At 42.1% G+C, this 23,901-nt stretch overlaps 1 protein-coding gene and 1 pseudogene across 11 annotated transcripts in view; one reads left to right on the plus strand and one right to left on the minus strand.

Moving 5' to 3' along the window:
- The window catches only part of ADAMTSL1 (ADAMTS like 1), a 708,340-nt gene that overhangs the window by 588,257 nt on the left and 96,182 nt on the right, over nucleotides 1-23,901 (minus strand). The window lies entirely within an intron of this gene.
- On the plus strand, nucleotides 6,976-8,199 carry LOC149524127 (uncharacterized; annotated as a pseudogene).

Here is a 23,901-nt window from a genome sequence, read left to right on the forward strand (position 1 = left end):
AGGTTTTCAATTTAGTTAGAACTAGTCATAGCTAGTATATCTTCCCATGTTTATAAAACTCTCTATGCAACTTCAAACCCATCTACAAGATGGAGATAGGAGCGAATATAAACACTTGTAATCTATATTGATCATTATGTAATTAGCATGTTTTTCTTTTAAAATATTTAAAGTTACTGCTTCTGCTCTTTGAACTAGTCAACAAATTATGCCTGTTTTCATGCCCTAATATTCTGCCAAAAATAATACAGTGAAGTTCTAAGATAACCCTCTGGCATCTTAAAAAGTGAACTCAGATGTCAGGATAAATCTGCTAATGCTTGACTGCTTGTGTATGTAGTGAAGCAAAAGACAGAAACTCACACAGAGAGAGTATAAAATACAGAACAAGATTCTCAGTCCCTTTTGAATTAGCTGGGTAGCACAAATGGAAAATAATCTGATTGCAGACCAACAGCTGAGAATTCCCCTAGTATGAGAACAGCATAAAGCCAATAGAATTGGTTTCTGTGTTTACTTCCACCTAACTGTAAGCTCAGGATCTCTCAAGGTGAGGAGAAGGCAGAGTGGAACTCCCATATGGTAATTCCTTGCTTGTAAATGGTCCCTGACAATAGCTAGCAGTCATAAATTTGCATGGATTTACAGCAGAGTCAGGCCAGAACAGCTTGAGAATCAAAGAGCCATGACCAGCTTCCCAAGCATATGTTGGCAAAGGTGAAAATCTAGCCCAGATATTTCTGTTGTGTTTTGTTAATATTCCCACAAGATGTCATCTAAATCTACTAGAAAACAAAACAAAAAAACCCATCAGATTAAAACTTCTCATCTGAAGGAGAGAATAACTAAACAAGAAACAGAGATAAAGCAAGAAATACAAGGGGGAGTGGGGTGAGAGACACACACTAAAGAATAGCACTTGAACCAGTGATGAATACAGAAAGAAGTTCTATGGTATATAACATCTTTATGTGGAATGAAATATTTGCAGTGTAATAACACGCTCAACAGCCTATCAAGATAATTCATAGATTTACTGCTATGCTTTGACAGAGCAGTCTTGACCTATTGTGAAATTTCTTGTCCACTATCAGGAATCCTAATAAATCAAAATAGGGAATTATTTCTCCTTGTAACAACCTTTTAGGTACTTGAAAGCTATCATCACACCCCCTCTCAGTCTTCTCTTTTCCAGACTAAACAATCCGGCTACGTCTACACTGGCCCCTTTTCCGAAAGGGGCATGCTAATTTTACAGGTCGTAATAGGGAAATCCGCGGGGGATTTAAATATCCCCGCGGCATTTAAATAAAAATGTCCGCCGCTTTTTTCCGGCTTTTAGAAAAGCCGGAAAAGAGTGTCTACACTGGCCCCGATCCTCCGGAAAAAAGCCCTTTTCCGGAGGATCTCTTATTCCTACTTTAAATAAGGAATAAGAGATCCTCCGGAAAAGGGCTTTTTTCCGGAGGATCGGGGCCAGTGTAGACGCTCTTTTCCGGCTTTTCTAAAAGCCGGAAAAAAGCGGCGGACATTTTTACTTAAATGCCGCGGGGGATATTTAAATCCCCCACGGATTTCCCTATTACGACCTGTCAAATTAGCATGCCCCTTTCGGAAAAGGGGCCAGTGTAGACGTAGCCTCCCAATATTTCAATCTTCCCTCATAAGTCATGTTTTATTCATTTTGTTACTCTTCTCCGGACCTTCCCAATTTGTCCATATCTTTTCTGAAATGTGGTGCCCAGAACCGGACACAGTACAGTTGAGGCCTAATCAGCACAACATTCCCGCTATGATGTCCCAAAATGATGATTGCTCTTTTTGCAATAGTATCAACCATTGACTCATATTTAGCTTGTGATCCACTATGACCCCTAGATCTCTTTCCACAATACTCTTTCCTAAATAGTCATTTCCCATTTTGTATGTATGAAACTCCTCTACACCCCCCTGGCATCCCATAGCACAGCAAAATTGCACACTCGTAATGCGTGTTTTCCAAATTTTGTTTAAAAATATCCTCTATACAAATCAGACCGTTCTCTGATATTTTTATGGTATCCCAGCCTGATCATATATCTCTTCTTAGACTTTTACCACAGTAAGCTGACCAGTATTTCCCATAGGTTTGTTAACAACTCCCTCCACAATGTGTATTTAAAACTGGCTACTTTGTTAGAGCAGACATTCTTCTCCTAGGTTCTCCTTAATTATTCTCTCTCATTTTCAGGTTTTTAAAGACCTACTAGTTATTTGTGTCATGGCAGTATCTTGGGTCCAAATGAAGGAGCAGGACTTATGTGCTAGGAACTATACCATGCATACTGGAGAGAGATCCCCGCTCAAAATTTTCTGACAGTGCACATATAAGAGGACAGATAAATGGTAGATGATAGAGTAGGGAACATAAGATTCTGCTTGTTTATTTTTTTATTCTGCTGACAGAGCTATTGCAGTGATATGGATTGTATGTGATCTAAATGTATAGACTTAAAACCAGTACACCAGAAAGACAGCTAAATTATTTTATCACTACGTAGACATGGCTGAAGCAGACCAAAGGGAATTCTTTAAAAAGTTTTGCTTTCATGCTTCTCACAACCTCATGAAGCACATCACTGTTTATGGGAGCTGTCAAAGTACATGAATTACTTCAGAAAAGCCAACTTGGTCAATGCTAATTTAGAGAGGGTTAGCACCTTACATATCTCCAGGATCAGACTATGCCTTCATGAAAATCTACCACAGTGGAGTCAGCACTAAGATCTCCTGAACAAAAGACCATAAGAGCTTGTTTAGATATTGCTTATGAATACACATTGAAAGTGGAGGCTGAGGTTATAACCTCTTGAATGAATTGTTTAACTATCATGCCTAATTTAGTTAATGCTACCTAGTTTGGAGACGACTAAAGGTTAGATAAGCATCCAGTTCACTCTGTCTAAGCTCTCTATGGAGGGTTATTCTAACACAGCCACATGCAGAGCAGCAGAGTATATATTAAGCATCCCAAATTGTGGTTTTTAAAAGCTTTCATCATGTCAACTCCATTATCTCAGACGTTCATGTAAACTCTTTAGAGACATTGCTTTTCCATCAACCCATGTCCAGGAAAACTTCTAACTGGATTTTCCCTCAGATTCACTGTCAACAGTTGCAAAGTTATGCATTTTTTCCTTGGGAAATCTTTTTCTGGCCTCCAGTCCATCATTAACTCCATCCCAGGAAAGACGGATATTGCTTGTAAGATTCGTTTTATCAAAATTATTACCTTCTTGTAGACATCAGGGATAACAATGTTAGCAAACAAAGCTGGCAATGAGGCTCTGATAGTTTTACAAGCCATCTCAAGCACAAGTTCTCTGCTGAAAAGGCAGTTTAGCTACCACCAGCTCATATTAGGCAGCGTGATATTCTCCTTGTCTCTGGAGAACTTACTTTCCAAGGCTACCACTGAACAGCAGTGTCTTTCATATCTTTCTGGGAAGTGTTTGGCAGAGGTTGCCTGGAAATTCTAAATGTCACAGTTATCTATCCCTTTTTGCAAAGTACCTTGCCAAACCTCAAGGTGCACAATTTCGACATGTTTATACGTAGCTAACAGGGAAAAAGCATGACACCGCCGTGGCCCTGAGAAGCTCTGGCTTTGCACACATTGCAGTCAGGTTTTGCATGATCAGAGTTCAAACTGAGAAAAACTCTCTTACTGTGTTCCTTTTGTATCACTGGTCCAAATTCATCCCTGACATAACACTTTTACACAGTTAGACACAGACTGTTTGGGCACAACAAATGAAATGTTAGAACCGAGGCTCTAGCAACAATCCTCCTAAACCAAAACTGAACATGAGCTAGAATCAACAATGTAGATCCAGGCACATAAAGCCTTGGTAAAGCTCAGATCTATGTTCAAACTTTGTGGTCAAGACTATCTCCATTTTGAATGATGAGACACCAGCATGGGAGTAGGCACTTTGAGCACAATACACCAGACTGCCCAATATCTGTATTAAGGAAAATAAGCTCTGTATTTCAAAGTTTCTTAATACCTTACTTAGCAATAGTGTTGTACAGACTGAATCTGACTTGGGTATGCAACCCATCCCAACTGTATCTTCATTCCACTGCACCACAATGAGGGCCAGAATCAGCTCTCAGTTACAACAGTGTAAATCCAGAGTAGTTCAATAGATTGGTATGGAATAATTCCACTAATGGTACAGAGAACAGAACTTGACTTCTCTATAATAAAATGCAACTCAATACCTAATGCTACTATATTTGCCAACATTAGCAAAGGGAGCAAGTTGACTTGGGACATTCAACTACATTAGGGACCAGAAATCATTTTACAAAACTGAAGAAAATCAGGGTATGATAAATATCAGAGCTGAATTCAATTTAACTTCTTGACTGAACATTCAAAGAGCACGGAATCATAGAAAATTAGGTTTGGAAGAGACCTCAGGAGGTCATCTAGTCCAATCCCCTGTTCCATGCAGGATCAACCCCAACTAAATCAAGGCCTGGCCTTGATAACCTTTAGGGATTCCACTACCTCACTAGGCAATCCATTCCAGTGCTTCACTAACCTCCCAGTGAAATAGTTTTTCCTATTATCCAACCTAGACATCCCCCACTGTAACTTAAGATCATTGTTCCTCATTCTGTCATCTGTCACCACTGAGAACAGCCTGGCTCCCTCCTTGTTATCCTCCCCTCGCTTTTAGGTAGTTGGAGGCTGCTATCAAATTATCAAAACCCCCCTCATTCTTCTCTTCAGAAGACTAAATAAGCCCCATTCCCTCAGTCTCCTAATCATTTCCATTGTCCTCTGTTGGACTCTCAAAATTGTCCACATCCTTTCTGCACTGTGGGCAATGGAGGGCTCAGAAGTGAATGCAATACTTCAGATGTGGCCTCACCTGTGCCTAATTGAGGAGAATAATCACTTCCCTCAATCTGTTGGCAACGCTCCTAATAATGCATCAGTTAGCCTTCTTAGCAAAAAGGGCACACTGTTGACTCGTATCCAAAATTTTCACCCACTCTGATTCCAAGCCTCTGCTCACACTGTGCTGCCCACTGCAGCAGTCGGGGAGCTGACCTTGTCTATGAAAACCAAAGGGAAAAAAGTGTTGAGTATTCAGCTTCTTCCAAATCTTCTATGACTAGGTTGTCTTCCCCATCCAGTAAGGATTTCTCACTTTCCTTGACCACCACTTGTTGTTAATATACCTGTAGAACCCTTTTTATCCCTCGCATCACTTGCTAGCTGCAACTCCAATTGCTCTTTGGACTTCCTTATTAAACCCTTGCATGCCTGGGCAATGTTTTATAGTCCTTTCTTGTCACCTGTCCAAGTTTCCACTTATTGTTAACTTCCTCTTTTTGTTTAAAATCACCAAAGATTTCTTTGTTAAGCCAAGCTGGTTGCCACCCATATTTGATATTCTTTCCACACATTGGGATGGTTTGCTCCTGTGCCCTCAATAAGGCTTCTTTAAAATACAGCCAGCTCATAGAATCATAGAATACTAGGACTGGAAGGGATCCTGAGAGATCATCAAGTCCAATCCCCTGCCCTCACAGCAGGACCAAGCATTGTCTAAATGGTCCATGACAGGTGTGTCTAACCTGCTCTTAAATATCTCCAGTGATGGAGATTCCATAACTTCCTTATGCAATTTATTCCAGTGTGTAACTTAGGAAGTTTTTCCTAATGTCTAACCTAAACTTCCCTCGCTGCAGTTTAAGTCCATTGCTTCTTGTCCTATCACGAGAGGCAAGGAGAACAATATTCCCCCCTGCTCTCTATGGCACTCTTTTAGATTCTTGACACTATCATCACAGTCCTCTTTTCCAAACAAAACAAGCCCAATTCCTTGAGCCTTCAGCTCATGTTTTCTAGACCTTAAATCATTTTTGTTTCTCTTCTCTGGATCTTCTCCAATTTCTCCACATCTTTCTTGAAATGTGATGCCCAGAACTGGACACAATACCCCAATTGATGCCTAATCAGAGTGAAGAGGTGGAATGACTTTTCGGGTCTTGCTCACAACACTACTGTTAATGCATCCCAGAATCATGTTTGCATTTTTGCAACAGTGTCACACCATTGACTCATATTTAGCTTGTGCTCCACTATCACCCCTAGATACCTTTCTGCAGTACTCTTTCCTAGACACTCACTTCATCTTTCTATCCAAGTGCAAGAAGATGGACATCATACCCAAAGGACTGAAAGTGAACAATCCATTAAGATCAACATACTATACTGACTACAGTGAGAGACTCTGTCTTGAGATGAGACTCTCTAAGTTAGAGATGTCATTCTTAAGTATTTTATACAAGAAACAGAAAAACATCATCAGGTGGTTCCTTAATTTCTTGGATAGTGTGAGGCAAACATCCACACTGACTAACACCTTACAAGACTTTTGATCCACCAGACAAGAAATCTACTATACACACTTCTATACCCTACAACGAAGAAAAGACAATAAATTTTCTAAGCTGCTCCATACCACAGGCTACAACAGCAATTACCTCAACCCACCAGATAATAGTTAACTTCTCCAGCTACAAACTCAACCCAGCAGAAGAGTCTGTCTTATCCTGGGGTCTCTCTTTCTGCCCCACCTCTCCCACAAACTGGATACAATTTTGTGGTGACCTTGAGGCTTTTTTTTTTGCCACCTCCTCCTCCGAGAATATTTCCAAACCACCAACGAACATCAATCTGACCTACGAGATCCCCCCTATCAACACCAAAGGAAAAATAATTCTATATGGACTCCCTCTGATGGTCAGAATTACAATCTGGATTTCTATATACAAAGCTTCCGCAACAACGCACAGATTGACATTCACAAACGACAACAAGCGACACACAATCTCAGCCATGCTGAACACTATGCCATCCAGAGTCTCAAAAACAACCCGGACATTATAATCAAACCAGCTGACAAAGGGGATGCTGTGGTCATTATGAATAACGCCGACTATAACCAGGAGGCAACCAGACAACTCTCCAACACCACATTTTACAAACCTCTCTCCTCTGATCCCAACTCGGAATACCAAAAGAAACTACACTGTCTCCTTAAAAGCCTCCTTACAGCTACTTGGGAACAAATCCACACAGAAACACCTTCTGAACCCCGACCAGGATTGTTTTATCTGCTTCCCAAAATCCATAAACCTGGACACCCCAGACGTCCCATCATCTCAGGTATCGGCATGCTCACTACTGGTTTATCCAGCTACGTAGACTGTCTTCTCAAAATCTATGCAACCAACACCCCCAGCTATCTCTGAGATACTACTGACTTCCTAAGGAAACTACAAAAGATCAGTAACCTCCCCGATAACACCATTCTTGCCGCCATGGACGTAGACGCTCTATACACCAACTTCCCACATGAAGATGGATTACAAGCAATTAGAAACACTATCCCAGAGAACACCACAGCCAATCTGACAGCAGACCTATGTAACTTTGTTCTCACCCACAATTATTTCCAGTTTGAGAACAACTTATACCTCCAGATCAGCAGCACAGCCATGGGTACATGCATGGCCCCACAGTACGCTAACATCTTTATGGCTGACTTAGAACAATGTTTCCTCAGCTCCCGTCCCCTTTCACCGCTTCTCTACTTATGCTACATCAATGACATCTTTATGATCTGGACGCATGGCCAAGAAACACTAGAGACATTCCACAGAGATTTTAACAACCTACACCCCACTATCAATCTCAGCCTGGACCATTCTACACGAGAGATCCATTTCCTGGACACCACAGTACAAATCACCAATGGAAAATTAGACACCACTCTCTACAGAAAACCCACTGACTCATACAGTTACCTACATGCCTCCAGCTCCCATCCAGAACACACCATCATCTATAGCCAAGCCCTTCGATACAACCGCATCTGCTCTAATCCCACTGACAGAGACCAGAAACTTCAGGATCTCTACCAAGCATTTATAAACCTCAACTACCCACCCAGAGAAATAAAAAAGCAAATTGAAAGAGCCAGACGAATACCTAGAAACCATCTACTTCAAGACAGACCCAAGAAAACCAACAATAGAACACCACTTATCACCTACAGCCCCCAACTTAAACCTGTCCAACACATTATCAATAAACTACAACCTATAGTGGAACAAGATACTAAACTCTGAGAGGCTCTGGGAGACAGACCCAGAGTCTCCTATAGACAATCACCTAACCTCAAGGTGATTCTTACCAACAACCACAGGACATACCACACGAATACCAACCCTGGAACCTTCCCTTGCAACAAACCCCGTTGCCAGCTTTGTCCACATATTCACTCTGCTGATACCATTATTGGACCTAACCAATTGAGTTATAAGATCAAGAACACATATTCCTGCTCATCCAGAAATATAATTTATGCTATCATGTGCCGAAAGTGTCCATCTGCTTTGTACATTGGACAAACGTCTCAGATACTTCGCCAAAGAATCAATGCCCACAAAACAGATGTTAGACAGGATCACAAAGAAAAAACAGTTTCTTGCCATTTCAACCAGAAAGGGCATTGTTTCAACAACTTGATTACCTGCATCCTTCTTCAAAGACCTTTTAACTCCAGACTTGAAAGAGAATCCTCTGAACTGTCATTCATGCTTAAATTTGACACTTTACGCCTCGGTCTAAACAAAGACATTAATTATCTTACCCATTACAAAGATAGCCTCCCCAATTATCACCTCTAATATCATTAGCTCACAGACATTTACCTCCCCCCTTCATCTCCCTTCTGTTCTGAAGTATGATTTGTCCTTTTCATATGTGTTCATTTTTTTTATAGTAGCCTTTGGTATATAAGGTCATGCCAACTTTCTTCCACTATTTGATCTGAGGAAGTGGGTCTGGCCCACGAAAGCTCATCACCTAATAAACCATCTTGTTAGTCTTTAAAGTGCTACATAGTCCTGGTTTTTGTTTCAGCTACACCAGACTAACACAGCTACATTTCTATCACTTCCTATTCTATATGTGTGAAACAGATTGTTCCTTCCTGAGTGGAGTGCTATGCATTTGTCCATATTAAATTTAATTCTATTTACCTCAGACCATTTCTTCAGTTTGTCCCGATCATTTTGAATTATGATCCTATCCTCCAAAGCAGTTGCAACCCCTCACAGCTTGGTATCATCTGTAAACTTAATAAGTATACTCTCTATGCCATCATCTAAATCGCTGATAAAGAGATTAAACAGAACTAGTCCCAAAACAGATCCCTGCGGAACCCGATTTGTTATGCCCTTCCAGCATGACTGTAAATTGTTATTAACTACTCTCTGAGAATGGTTATTCAGCCAGTTATACACATCAGATATTAAATCAGATACCCATAAATGCTTGGATTTCTTTAGAGCATCCTAATAAGTAGTCAGGAAGGGGCACTGGCTAGCATCTATGAAATAACCTATCCTGAAATTAGCTTCATGCAAGGATACCCTTAAAGTAAATTGGACAATGAGTGGGCACAAAGCTCATTATAGGATCAAAGTCATATGTGAAAACAACGTAGCCTGGAAAGCTGTACTGTAAGGAATAAGAAGAAAGAAGAGCAACCTCCCCCCCCCCCCCGAAATTAATTGAAGTCTTTGTATAGACATCAGTGGGCTTTGGATCTGTCCCTATACAATTAGTTACCAAACTAATGGGGGAGGGGAGGAGGGAGATGACAAGGCAGGAAATACATTTTATTTTTAACTTTCCAGAAGGATTACTACACACTATGGAAAAATTAAAATAATTTTAAATTATTTTAGCAAGCATTTGACAGCTTTCCTTTAAGTGAGTTACCTCATCTTTCTCACTCTGTGTCAGAACTCTTCCCCTGCCCCTCCTCCCCCCACTCTTGGTTTGTTCTATATTTCTTATAACCTCTTATTTTTATTATTTTACTTACCAAATATATCATCTTTTTCTGGCAGCATACAGACATTCTGAATTGAGCTTCATTTTAGTTAGTTCAGTTTTACTGAAGTGACCCTTGAGACTTCTAAATCTGTTTGGTAAGCAAATAAAACTGTAACTGGCCACCAGTCAGAACTGAAGTTATTTTGGCCATATGGTAAGCCCTTTACTAACCAACGGGCCTAGCTTTCTCTCCATAAGTCGTAAGCAAGAAGTCTCTTCTGGCATTCTTCACTTGAGCCCTATAAATGCCAAATCACTCCATGTACATAAAGCACTTCACTTCAAACTGTATATTCTCTTACTAAGAAAGGGTCAGGATTCTACGCTAGTGAGATAAAAGATTACATTTACACTAGCCCATTATTTCACTTTGGACTGAGTACTCTACCTATTCACTTTCCCCCTATACATCAAATCTACCACCATACCATGTCAGGCTACATACCAACTTTGCCACGTCCATACTGATCACAGGACAGATACTCAATTTATAGATAGCAGTAAAATGGGCCCCAGGATTGGGGTGTGGTCCTTGTTGGTTGGAGAGCATATATAGTCTACTCCCACTCAGTGTGAATTGCAGTAGATTCATCATCCTCCATCTGTGGTCAGACATCACTAGAGGGGGACAAAACTGCCACAATCCATTGATTTAAGTTGTACAAGCACAGGTTCTCATAAAAATATTGCATGTATTTTAAATCAGACATGCAATAATAAAGATACATTTCATGTAGTAACCAGCTGTGCATTTATTGAAAAACCTGATAGAAGATGTGTGTTATGGATACTTGATCATCATTATAGTTGTGTTTGATATTAAGGGAGTATAGTACAAGCTGGGAAGATGAACCCAAGTAGGGGATTTCATAAGTTTTTAGGATTTGGCTGGGCAGCTGATGAATTTGAGTAACTGAATTGAATACCAAGGTGGTTTTTGGCAGGATTTCTGAAACATTAGGTAAGATACTTCCAAGCAAAGGATATTAGGCAAGGAGTAGATAAAGATTGGTAATAGAAACTCAAGTGAATATCTGTGGTATGTAGTCTTTCAACTACAATCTTCTAAATTCTTTGCAAATAAAAAGTAAACACTCTACAAATTTCTTAACTTTTGACTTTTTCATGTTACCACACTTCACAATTCTAATTCTATTAATTAATGGCCTGTTTGCAATCTTAACCCTAATTTAGGGGTATTTTTTTTCAAAATATTACTAATTTTAGTTATCCATAATGTAAAAGCTTTAGAACATTGAAGGAATTTTAAAATCTAGTCTGTAACTTCTAGCTATGTTTATTTTTGCATTTATCCCATTGTGAACATTGAAAGTAGTTCATTCCTTTTTTATTTACAATCAGTTCCTAGTTAACCACAGATTACACACAATGTAAATAGTTCCATAAGGCTTTGGAAGAATGTTTATTTTATAAATCTTATACTTTGGGCCACTGAGATTATGTCTACATGACCATTTATGTCAATTGGGATGTGAAAAGATCCCTCCTCATGTGAACAGTGGCAGTTTTGCTGGCATAATTGTGCACAGTGCTATGCTGGCAGGAGAGCTGCTGACTCCAGCATAACTACTGCTGCTATTCAGGCGTGGTTATTTATGTGGATGGGAGAGCTCCCCCACATCCATCCAGAGTAGCTACATGACAGCTCTTACAGTGAGTAAGCTGCATCAGTACAGCTGTGCAGTTATAAGCTCTCTAGAGTAGACAGTCTTAGTTTAATAGACTCCCTTTACAATATTTGGGGCTCGTGGGTGGTTAATAACCAGAACATTTATAAGAATCTCACCTGTGTACAGTAGTTTGAGATGTAGGCATACTTATAGCTAATGATTGGTCTATAATTCCATGTTAAGCCCTTAGTTTACTCAGAGGGGAAGATATTTCCTGTGGTGAAACTTGTCTTCTCAGACTGAGACATGAAGCCTTTTTTTTAAAACATACAAATTATGGAGTTTGGACATTTTATAAATTATATGTGCACATCAATACAGATGGTCCCCAAATCTGATATTTTAAAACAATATTTAGGATTAAAATATCACATTAATTTAAAACTAATCCGTCAGAGGAAATTAATTCCCTGGTGCAAGCTGGTGTCTGAACCACTTATGTAACTCTACTGCATCCTTTATGGGTGTACATTCATCTGCACTCCCATATAGTGTTTCCGCACTAGCTCCAAATAACCCAGAATGAATTGGAAAGAGCCCCTAGATCCAGGATTATAGAGATAGAGTGGCTTAGAATCATGACATTGGAGAGAAAAAAGTAGCAATGACTACTATTCTGGTAGCCAACGAGCTGTTTAGTGCATTATTGTGGCCTATTTGTAATTTCGCTGGAGATGTGAATTCCAGCTTCCCTGGAGATTGCCATGTTAAAGTTCAATTATGTGATAGTTGGAAAGGAAAGAGGTAAGAGCAGGAGAAGGTGCAAATGATAACTGATATGAGCAGCAGCAAAACTATGAGCTTTACTGAAATTATGAGCTGTTGTATTATACAAAGGGCAGCAAATTCAACTTACAGTTTGAGTCAAATGCATGTTTCTTTTCAACTAATTTGAATCCTCACATTCTTAAAAGAGTCAGAGAATAATCTTTATAAAAGTACATTTTATAAAAGCAGCCATTTGACACGTAAAATAACACCTTCCCAAAGGAATATCATGAAGACCTTTACAGTGGGGCCAACATAATTGGCTACACAACAGATGTTAGTGGCTCCAAGAGACACAGTATAAACTTGAGTGTAAAATAATGCTTTCTAAAAAAATTCTTCATAGGGATGATAAACACAAACATGACAATTAAACAGATTACGTAACACCCATTTCATAACCATGACTCTCCTCCTCCTTTTCCTTTCATTACTACACACACAGTTGTGAAGCCATACACAAGAAACAGACAGTTAAAAAAAAAATCTGAATTTCCCTTGCACTTCTTCCAGAGCACTCTGCAAATGGTGCTCAAGGGGCAGCCCAAAATGTTGCATAACTAATCAGTAACAGTAATAGCTTTGGAAAAAAATGTTTTCCATGAAGCTTGCATGGATTCAGGTTTCATTATGCAAGAGAACTTCACAGATTAAACAGTCTAGCCCTTTCCAACAGTATTTAAGAACTCTCCCTCAAATGGCTGCTGTCATCTGGTGACAAGCGCTGGTGGCCTGCATCAAGCCCCAGGGTCTCTGAGTTGTTGGCTGGAGTCCTTCTAGACATTTAGCAGGTGGAGTTGTATGGAGTGGATAGTAGACTGATATGGTTGTTGAAGGATATCAACGATAATGCGGAGGCAGCAGTGAGAATGTATGGAGAGTTGGGAAGTCGGTTTAAAATGAGTAGAGGTACGAGACAAGAAGACCCGATATTGCCAAGTATCTTCATCACACACCTAAAGAGACAAGATCAAGGAAGAGGTAGAAGGGATATCAGTGCACGGGATGAGAATTAACAAGTTGGGGTTCGCGGATGATATAGTTATCGAGGAAGATGAAGAGACATTAGCGAGAATGGTGCAGGTGCTAAATGAGGAACAGAAGCAGTACGGACTGATTATGCATATCAATAAAATGAAGACAGTGGTATTTGGAGATAAGGAAGGAAGATCAGTGTAGGTTGAACTAGAGAACACAGAGAAGTTCATGTATTTGGGGAGTGTAACCACTCGTGTAATAACCCACGTGACCCTCCTCACAGTTTTTAGTAATTACAAGTTTATTTGTGCCTAATTGGCACAACCTGGGGGGTCTTCCCCTGATCTACTTGCATTACAGTGTGACACATAGCTGGCTCAGCTCCCCGGCTGCAGGAGGGGGACCTGGGCTCACCCTTTCTCCAGGCCCCAACCCAGGGCCCTAAGGACGGAGAATCCTCCCCATCTCGGTTGGTGTGGTGTTTCCCCTAAATGCACCAACCTTCAGGCATCCACTCAGCCCTACCTTGGGTCACTTCCTCCCGGCCGACCTCCTGCTGGCACTCACTCACCTGTCCGTCCAACAGGTTTCTTCCTCCCTCCTTCTCCTTCCCCTCCCTCCTTTATCCTCAGCCCCTTATCGGCCACACCCCCATGCCAGTGTCCCTCCCTCCCCGTGGGGCTCCCTTCTCCCCCACCAGTGTGGGCCCCATGGCCTCCACTCCCGGGACCTCCTCCGCTCCCAGAGAAGGCGTGGTGATGCCCTCGCTCCATTGCCAGCCCCTGATATCACCCCGCGGTGCTGGCTTGGTTTCCGACACCTGTGCCATGATCGCGGCAGCGCAGCTTGTGCTCCACATTCCCGACCGCCCTGCCATCTCCCCTTTCCAGGTGAGAGTGCGGGGCAACCCTGCCCTGTCACAGGGAACAACATGACGTATGATCTAGACAGTAAGAAGGAAATAGCAACTAGAATAGCAAAAGCAAGAGTGAGTTTGAAGGTGATGGATAAGATCTGGAAAAGCAAAGCAATTAGCTTAGGAACAAAGATAAGCATCTTGAAAACGTGTGTATATAGCAGCATGTTGTATGGATGTGAGACATGGGTGATAACGAAAGATTCAAAGAGAAGGATATTGGCATTTGAGAGGAGTTGTTATAGAAAGTTCCTGAGAATAGGATGGATGCAGGAGGACACAAACAAGGAATTATATAAGAAGGTACAGCCAAAAGAGAACCTACTGCAGAAGGTTATAAAGAGGAAGCTACAGCTATTCGGGCATATCTGCAGAATGAATGAAAGAGCAAAAAGTCAAGACCTTGGTATTCAGCATAATGGATGGTTCGAAAAGAAGAGGCAGACCCCACAGCGAATGGGTAGATGATACAGTAGGTTGGGTGTGGAGTTAGTCTACAGAAACTAAGCCATTCCACATTGGACAGGGAAAGATGAAAGGCAATAGTGACGGAGGCATCGGACACGAACAGGTGTTGAGTCCATGGTGGTTGTTGATAATGATGATAAGCTTCCTTGTTACTGCCAACTTCAGTAGACAAGTGCACTAGCTCTTGTCTTCCCATGCATCCCAAAATTCAACTTACTGACAAAAAAAAATCACTATGAACAAAATAGGTTATTTTAATCTAATTTGTTTTGTATGCAAGTGAAACTGAAATTACAAGCCAGCTCGACAGGTGAGCAAGTTGATCTTAATTACTCGTTTAGGTTCACAAAACCTGTGCAAATCATATCAAACTCATTTTACATAAGACAATTGCAAGTGTGATTTTCTATAGCTACCAATGAATGATGATAATGTATGTTTCTAACAGTTTAGCTCAATCTAAATACATCAAAGAGCTTCACCAACCTGAATCAAAGTTCACAATGCTCCTGTTAGACAGGTATTAACCCCACTTTACAGAATGGTCATACAGAGTTTAAGTGATTTCTCCAACATTGCACACAAAGTCGAGGGCAAAGGATGAAGTAAAACCCCAATCGTCTGTGTCTCAGGCTGGTGCTCAAACCACTAGACCAAGATTCCATCTTGAAAAATGCATCAATACTCGTCAGCTGTCAAATTGTGATCAACATTATCTGACAAAACTCATACTTCCCCCACCCCTGGGCATTTGAAAGAGGAAAATGTTTATGAGAGTGTTTAATGGTTGGAAAGTCTTGCTGGGGGCTGTTCCTATCGGGGGGGGGAGGGGGGGAGTACCGCAGAGATTGGTTCTTGGCCCTCAGCTATTTAACATTTTTATCAATGACCTGGAAGTTTTCAGACATAAAAATTTGGGGAGTAGCAAATAATGAAGAGGACAAGTCACTGAATCTGGATCAGTTGATAAGCTGGATGCAAGCAAACAACATGCCTTTTAATACATCAAAATGTAAACCATAGAATCGTAGGGCTGGAAGAGACCTCGGCAGGTCATTGAGTTCAGCCCCCAAATGCATACAGCTAGAACAGAGAATCTAGATCTTACTAATAGTATGGAAGATTATCTTGGAAACCAGTGGCTCTGAAAAAGATTTGGGTTTACTGGTACAGAATTAACTGAATGCAAGCTTCTAGTAGCCAAAAGGGCTATTGTGAATTTGGATTCATAAACAGGGAATCGGAAGGAGAAGTACAGAAGTTATCTTCATCCTTGTATTTGGCAGTGCTGTGACCACTGCTGGAATACTGCATCCAGTTTTGCTGTCCACATTTCAAAAAGGAGATTGACAAATTGGAGTGGATTCAGGAAGAGCCAAAAAATGACTGAAGAATTGGAAAACATGCCTTATAATGTTAAGATAACAGACTGTGCTCTTTTGAGTTTAAAAAAGAGAAGAGTGACTTAATGACTGTACAAATAGAGTCATAGGCCTGGAAAGGACCTAAAAGAGGTCATCCAATCCAGTTCCCTACACTCTCAGCAGAACTAATGTTTATCTAAATCCTTATATGGAGAACCAAAAAAATGATAACGGACTCTTTGTTCAAGCAGATATGGGTATAACAAGCTCCAGTGGCTGGAAGCTGAAGCAAGACAAATTGAGACTGAAACAACTGCAACTTTTTTAAAAAAATACTGAGGGTAGTTAATTTACAAGGGTCATTGTGGAGTCTTCACAACTAGTAATTTTTAAGTCAAGATTAGAGGTTTTCCTACAAGACATACTTTAGTTCAAATTAGTTGTGTCAGTTAAAATTCAGTTAATCCATGGCTCTACTGACTGAGGTAAACACAACTGTCATAAGTAATGGTGCCAAAATCTGGCCCTAAATCATACCCACAAGATATTACTTTCTCTCACCCATTGTAGCTTAAGCCTTGTCTACACTACACCAGGAATAGATGCTGCAGCGATTGATCCATTGGCCTTTGTTTTATCGCATCTAGTATAAACATGATAAATTGATCTCAGCACTCTACCGTTGATGCAGGTACTTCACCAAGACAAGAAGAGTAGCCAGCATCTATGGGAGAGCAGCCCCCACCGACCTTACGGCGCACAAGATGCCATGGTAAGTATGTTGACTTCACCTATGCTGTTAGTGTAGACAAGGCCTAACTTACTGTACACCTTAGCGTAGAAAGGTGCTCACTGAAGTGTTCCTTTTTATTTTTTAGTTTAAAATAAACCATAGTAGTTGACTTTGTTTTCAAGCCAAAAGGTGAAGCAGTTGAATGATGTTCATTAACAACTCATTAAGTTGTTTATGCCAAGGGAACTTGCAGTGCAGCCCTTCACACAGGCATTCCCTCTTCAAACTTGGCTTAATCATGTCTTTTTGGCATGTCATAAATTGCAATATTTGTTCTTCACTAACAGTCGCATCTGTAATCTACCATGAGGCGTTCACCTCTAGTGCTCCCTCTTTGCACTGCTATCAATCAGGGTTTTTTTCCCTAAGCTAAGCTGTGGGGCCTGTTTGGCCAATCAGTACCATACCCTAACTAAATCATACTGAGCAATTTCAATGAAAGTGGGGAAAAGAAAGTGCAGGGCTATGCAACTTTCATCTCTGCACTGACAACATATGTTCTCACTTTAGCTTATCATAACATACCCTTTATAAATACCTACAGTATTTAGCCCAGAGAACTGTCTATTCAGGTGTTTCAGATGAATAATATATGTATTACACAAAGTGTGAGAGTTGTGTGTGAAGGGGGATTTCTACCTGAAGAAACAAGAATACAAGCAACTAAACGTGCAACCCAAATCTCTACTGACTTCCCCTGGTCTAAATTATTTAGGTTTGCAACAAGTGGGTGTAAAAAGCTCCCATACTAATTTAGAACTACTTTGTCCACAGGTATAAAAGACTACAATGGACAAAAGCAAAGGAGAAGCAGATCCCTTACATACTAAAGCAGAGGCTTTCACCACAATGCTTTTCTTGAAATATCATTTTGATAATCTATTCTAGACACACACAAGGGGAGAAAAAAATCTGCAGTTAGTGGGGCAAACCATTTTCCCTTCAATTTTCTCTTTAACAGCTTTCAGGTCTAGCATATCCAATTCTGATGTACCTCACAAACTAGGATATTATTTTACCTATATATCCTAAATGATTAGGGGCCAAATTCCAGTTGCCTTACATTCCCAGAAGTCCTGTGAACATTAATGGGACTATAATGAGTTGGCCTTCCCTTTAAGTACTAAGAGACCTAGGACTGTCCACTTCTTTAATTAGTGGTAGTCTGTCATGTTTTTGCTAATTACAGGCTGTGAGGGGGTTCATTCACCAACCGTAGCACCCCCGCCCATCTGTCCATGGAATTAGCTCCATCTGGTGTCAGGGTACCTTCCCTCCGGTGGCGTTTTCCCTCTTTCCTCCCGGCCACGGCATCCTCTTCAGGACACTGCCCTTCGGCAGTGCCCACATCAGTCTCTGAGCCCCCCTTCCGGGGGTGTTGTTTCCTCAGCGGGCCTTCTTCAGGCCCAGCAGTCTGGGGTTTGCTAGGCCCGAGCTCCCCTAACCCTGCCTTGCCTCCCCAGTCCTGCCCTAGCTCTAGGGAGCCACCTCCTCCCCCAGCAGCCAGGCTCTCACTGCCCTCCTACAGGAGCAGCAGCCCCTCATTTTATATGGTTCCCAACTGGGCCACAATCAGCTAATATGGCCTCAGCTGGGGCCGAACTCCCGGACCCTGCTTCGGGCCGGGGTTTCCTCTTAAAGGGCCAGTGCAGGGAAAATGCCCTGTCACACAGGCTCAGAAAGGATGTCCAGTAATTAGGGGGTCACTATGGAGAAGAACAGTCTAGCTGAGCTGAGCCTGGAGAGCTGAGCCTTGGGAGTGGAGTTAATGCTTGTGAGACAAGGGTGTAGGGATAACATATTAATGTATTGAAAATGATTCCCCCAAATGGAAGCGACTCCCCATAATTTGTTCCCCACAACTTAAAGTATTTAGATTTATTATTAATTCTTCTTATTATTATTATTTGTTAAGATTGTTAAATGTTTAGATTTATTATTATTATTGCCCCTTTAGAATATAATGTATTAGGTCATGTAACTTAGAACTGTTAAAAATATAATCCTATGTAACCAGAAACAGCCCCCCCCCTCCCCCCCCCACTGTGCTCCAGGGCATGCTCAAGTTTGTGCAAGGGGCTGCTTGAAATTGACATTGCGAAGATACATTGTAACAATGCATTGTCAAACCACTAACTCTGCTATGGGAGCCAAGCCCTGTAATTGACTAAGGGCATTGTTACTTAATTGACGCCTGTTCTCTTTAAAACATTGTAACTTTACTCAGCACTCAGAGAATGTTTTAAGCAATACCACCCAGAAACTTTTTGTAACTACAACTCTGATATATGTAAAGTTATTATTATACAAAAACATTGTATGGGAAACATTAAGGAATGTATGTAAGAGAGAGAGAGTGCTTGGATGATGAGTGAATGGTTCTAAGAGATGCCAGCCTGAGAATACAGCAACAAAGGGCTGAAGAAGGCGTCAGGTGCCAGTGCAACCAAAAGGTGTCAAGTGGAGAAACTGGAGGTCCACCCGATGAGATCACTGATGAGCACCTGGCAGCCACCCTGGAGACATCAGCATGATACAGCAATTTCCATAGACTGGCATAGGAAGAAATTCCTATAAGAACTGGACTAAAAAACTATGGAATCAGAGTCCAAGGTTCTGCTGCCAGCCTACCAGGAGCTTCAGATGCGCATCTGATCAGGACTTCGCTCCCCACTACCATCACTTGTGTACAGAATACCTGGCCAGTATTCTGTCACAAGCAACTTCCAGGCTGGTAACTATACACAGAACTTGAATGAATGTATGTATGAATGAATGGTTACATATATATATATATATATATATATATATATATATATATAAAAGTGTATAAGGGTTAAGTAGTGATAGGAATAAGTAGTTAAACAACGTTGTTTGCTTCTATCTTTTCTTTATTTTTTATCATCATCTTTACAATAAATGTGGCTTTTTGCCTTATCCCCCTCATAAGATCCTGCTTGCTTTTATTTGGTATAACAAGGGGTCAGCTCCACGGAGTCAGGACTCATGTTATATTTGGACTCCTAGTAGGGAAATACTTGGGTGAGTCAGTGTTCTGATAAGAGAAGAACTGTGAGCTGAACCAAAGAGGGGCAGAAGACCTTTTGTTCATGTCAACGCCAAGGTGGTTATTTGGGGGACTCTGAGTATCTGAAAGGGAGTTGACTTTTAAGAGACCTGGCTGGAGGACTAGATCCCAGAAGATCTAGACTAAGGCAACCAAGGTGAAGACCCAGCAAGCCCCATCCTGGCCACTGGGTCACTTAAGGAATGGAAGAATGGCCAAACTGGGTCAGACCAAACGTCCATCTAGCCCAGTATTCTGTATTCCAACAATGGCTAGTTCCAGGTGCCCCAGTGGAAATGAACAGAATAGGTAATCATCAAGTGACCTAGCCCCATAGCGCATTCCCAGCTTTGGGCAAAAAGAGGCAAGGGTAGGCAAACCTTTTGGCCAAATGTCCACATTGGGGTATGGAAATTGTATGGAGGGCCATGAATGCTCAACAACTTGGGCTTGAGACTTGCCTTCCTCCTCCACTATGGGAAGTTCGTGCTGGCTCCTGTGGGAAGCAGGGAAGGGGGAGGGGGGCTGAGCCTTGCAGGCTAGATCTAGCTTGTGAGAGAGAGGAAGCAATTCCATGTGCTGCCACTCCCCCTCCATCTGGTGGGAGGAAGGAACATCAGTGCAGAAAACCCTTCGCCTGGAGGCTTTCCCAGCTGCTCTCATTGACTGGAATCACAATCATGCCAGAACCAGACCCATGGCCCTTGTCATTTGCACCCATTTTGACATCACAGGTGGTTGGCTGATGGCCTACAGAAGGATTTATATTGAGCGGGGTGGGCCATGGGCCAAGAAGTTTGAGAACCAATGTTCTATATACATATAGTTGGGATGTTCTGTAATGTACATTACTTTGTATTTATCAGCGTTGAATTTCATCTGCTATTTTGTTGCCCAGTCACCCAGTTTTGTGAGATCCTTCTGAAACTCTTCATAGTCAGCCTTAACTATGAGTAGTTTCATATCATCTGTATATGTTTGCCAACTCACTGTTTATCCTTTTTTAGATAATTTATGAATGTGTTGAAAAGGATTGGTCCAAGTACAACTGTGACGCCCCAGGTCGCCTCACGGCATCCCACCCAGAGTCACTCCCCTAAACCAGTGAACCAATTCCTTTTGTTTCCTCCCAGGCGTGTTCCTCTTCAGTTTCCCACTCCCTAGCAAAGCGGGAGGGGAAGGGGGCCCGGGCCCACCCACTCTCACGGGCCCCAGACCAGGGCCCTAAGGGTTCGGGTTCAGTTTGACCCGACCCAGCTGACGGGGCGTGAACCCTTAATGTGTCAGCCCACCAGTCAATCCAGACTCTGCCCTGGGCTGCTTCCTTCCCTTCCAGCGCCGGCTCCCCTTGGCACCCGGCCTTCCCGATCGGTTCGCTCACCGTCGATGTTCGGTGCCCACTCAGGAGGCTCGGGGGATGGATCAGCCGAGTGCTCCTTCAGCCACCGGCCTCTGTCAGGGGCGATCGCCTCCGCTCCCCACTCCCCCCTTCTCTCTCCTCCGCCGGGCCATTTTAAATCTGGCGCCGGGGCTGTGACCCCAGCATCCTCCGGCAGCCCCGCCTCTCGCGTCCGAACGTCCTCCCGTTGCTGTGGCGACGTGCCCCACGCCTCCGCAGTGTGCGGCCAACGTCGTCCGGCATGCCTAAGGCCAAAGCGCTCTGCGCGGCTGCCAAGCAGCCCGGACAAAGCCGGCTGGCTCCTGGCATCCCGCCGTATAGTGCCATTTGGGAGGGCGCCTCCGCCCTGTGCGGGCCTGTCACAACAACCCACAGGAGAACACCATTAATTACCCAGCACCATTCTAAAATCTGACCATTTATTCCTACCTTATGCACAGATCACCTTCTCTTATCCCAGGACAGGTTACTTCACTTAAGAGGCTTTGATGGGGGACCTTGTCAAAGGCTTTCTGGAAATTTAAGTACACTGTATCTACTGGATCCCCCTTGCCTTCATGCTTGTTGACCCCCTCAAAGAATTCTAGCAAGTCAGTGAGATATGATTTCATTTTACAATCCCAGGTTGACCCTTCCCCAACAAATTATGTTCATCTATGTGTTTGACAATTCTATTATTTACTGTAGTTTCAACCATTTTGTTCAATCCTGAATTCAGGTCTACCCACATGTAATTGCCCCTTTTTAAGAATTGGCACCACACTTCCATACAGGTAGGGGATGCTCCAGGGACGGGCCCTAGAATAGGGATTATTCACTTTAGTGTCACATATTAGGGTGAAAATGTGAATGCTAAGGGAGACTGAAAAGGAACCAGAAATGTCATTCATGTTTTTCATTATCCTGTGATCAAATGAACCCCTGTATTCACCCTTACCATGGTAATAATCTTCCTACAAAATATGCCTTGTAAATCATTTGAAAACTAAACTCACTGTTCAATAATATAATGATGAAATGTATGTAAACTTATAACAAATTGAAATTAGGTCTGAAATATGTTTACCAGACAAATCTGGATTAACCAATTTCTCAAAGACAAAGTAAAAGCTGATGCATCTTGCCAAGTGTCAAAGTTGATGGGCTATCACCTACCAAGTGGTTGCTCTTCGGCAAGAAAATGGGGTACAAACAGACAGATCTGCAACTTAGGAAAATAGCATGAAACCTCTCTTGCTGTGAGAATCCTTGTCTCTGTCTTCACTGCAGGAATTCACTTTAGTGAGGGGTAACCTTCAGGAAAATTTATTTCAAAGAGTGATGGAACTATCAAAGTGAGGAGCAAAAGCACCCCAAATTCCCTATCCTTATCTTTCTCTTTCATTTATCAAAGATGACTGAAGGTAAAGCCTTTAGGAACTAATCCTGACATAAGAATTTGGTTAGCAATGTTACTGGAAACATGTAGTAAAGGATTTCACCTTGAACCAAGTCTGGGGGTTAAGATTTAGTATGAGGAAATTTTTTGTCATCATTTCTGATTTTAATGCCTTGTACTTGTACTCACTTAAAAGCTCTCTTTATACTTAAATAAACTTATCAGAACTAATCCAGAGTTGTGTTAGAATTGCCCACATAATGCAGTTTAAATTAAAACAACAAACAGTAGATATTGACAGACATACAATCTCTGAACTGTCCAAAAGAGAGCTGGACTGTGCAAAATAAGGAGAAGTTTTTGAGGGTGTGGGGGAAAATTCAGGACCAGCAGCCATCCTATAAGTGCCAACCAAGGCTGATGGAAACCAGTTTATGACTGGAGCATGGCAGACTGCAGCGACACACAGCCGCTTTGGGTGTGACCTGTGTGCTGTTTTTGAGGGGTCCATGTTAGAAGTAAAAGCATGGTGAGGCATCCCTGCTTGCAGGGCAAGGGTGACACAGCCCCTTGCTGGTCTCGACTGCACCTAGGAGTGTCATACATGCTACTTCATTTGATCCATGTGATAGGAAATGGCAACCTCATCCTGGAGAAAAACTGGGATTAAACAGCACATGTGGGCTCAGGCACCCACATGTAGGCACATCTGCAAAGCCTGCACAAGCTGGAGGCAGGGCTTTGAAAATGGGAGCAGAGCAGCTCAGAGGGCTGACCTGAATGGAATGTACTGCCCAGGAGCTCAGTGCCTGAGATCTGACACTACAGACCTCTACAAACCTACAGAGGAGAGGCTGGTGACCGAGCATGCAAGTCAGAAGACTAGGCTGAAGCAATGCACTGTAGGAAACATAAGGAGAATTTTATAAAAGCCTTCCCTCTGGCCTAGTGTGAGAGTCCAGCTGCAAAAGAACAACTGTCTAAGAGCTCAAATCCCTGTGCTAAAGGGGAGGACACAAAACCCTTGGAGCAGGATGCTGAAGGACAGAACTGTGTTTCAACAGAGAGATGACCTGCCAAACTCCACTTGACAATAGGCAGCA

Source organism: Pelodiscus sinensis, chromosome 6 (genome assembly GCF_052426305.1).
Source record: "Pelodiscus sinensis isolate ZL-2025 chromosome 6, ASM5242630v1, whole genome shotgun sequence".
Lineage (NCBI taxonomy): Eukaryota > Metazoa > Chordata > Testudines > Trionychidae > Pelodiscus > Pelodiscus sinensis.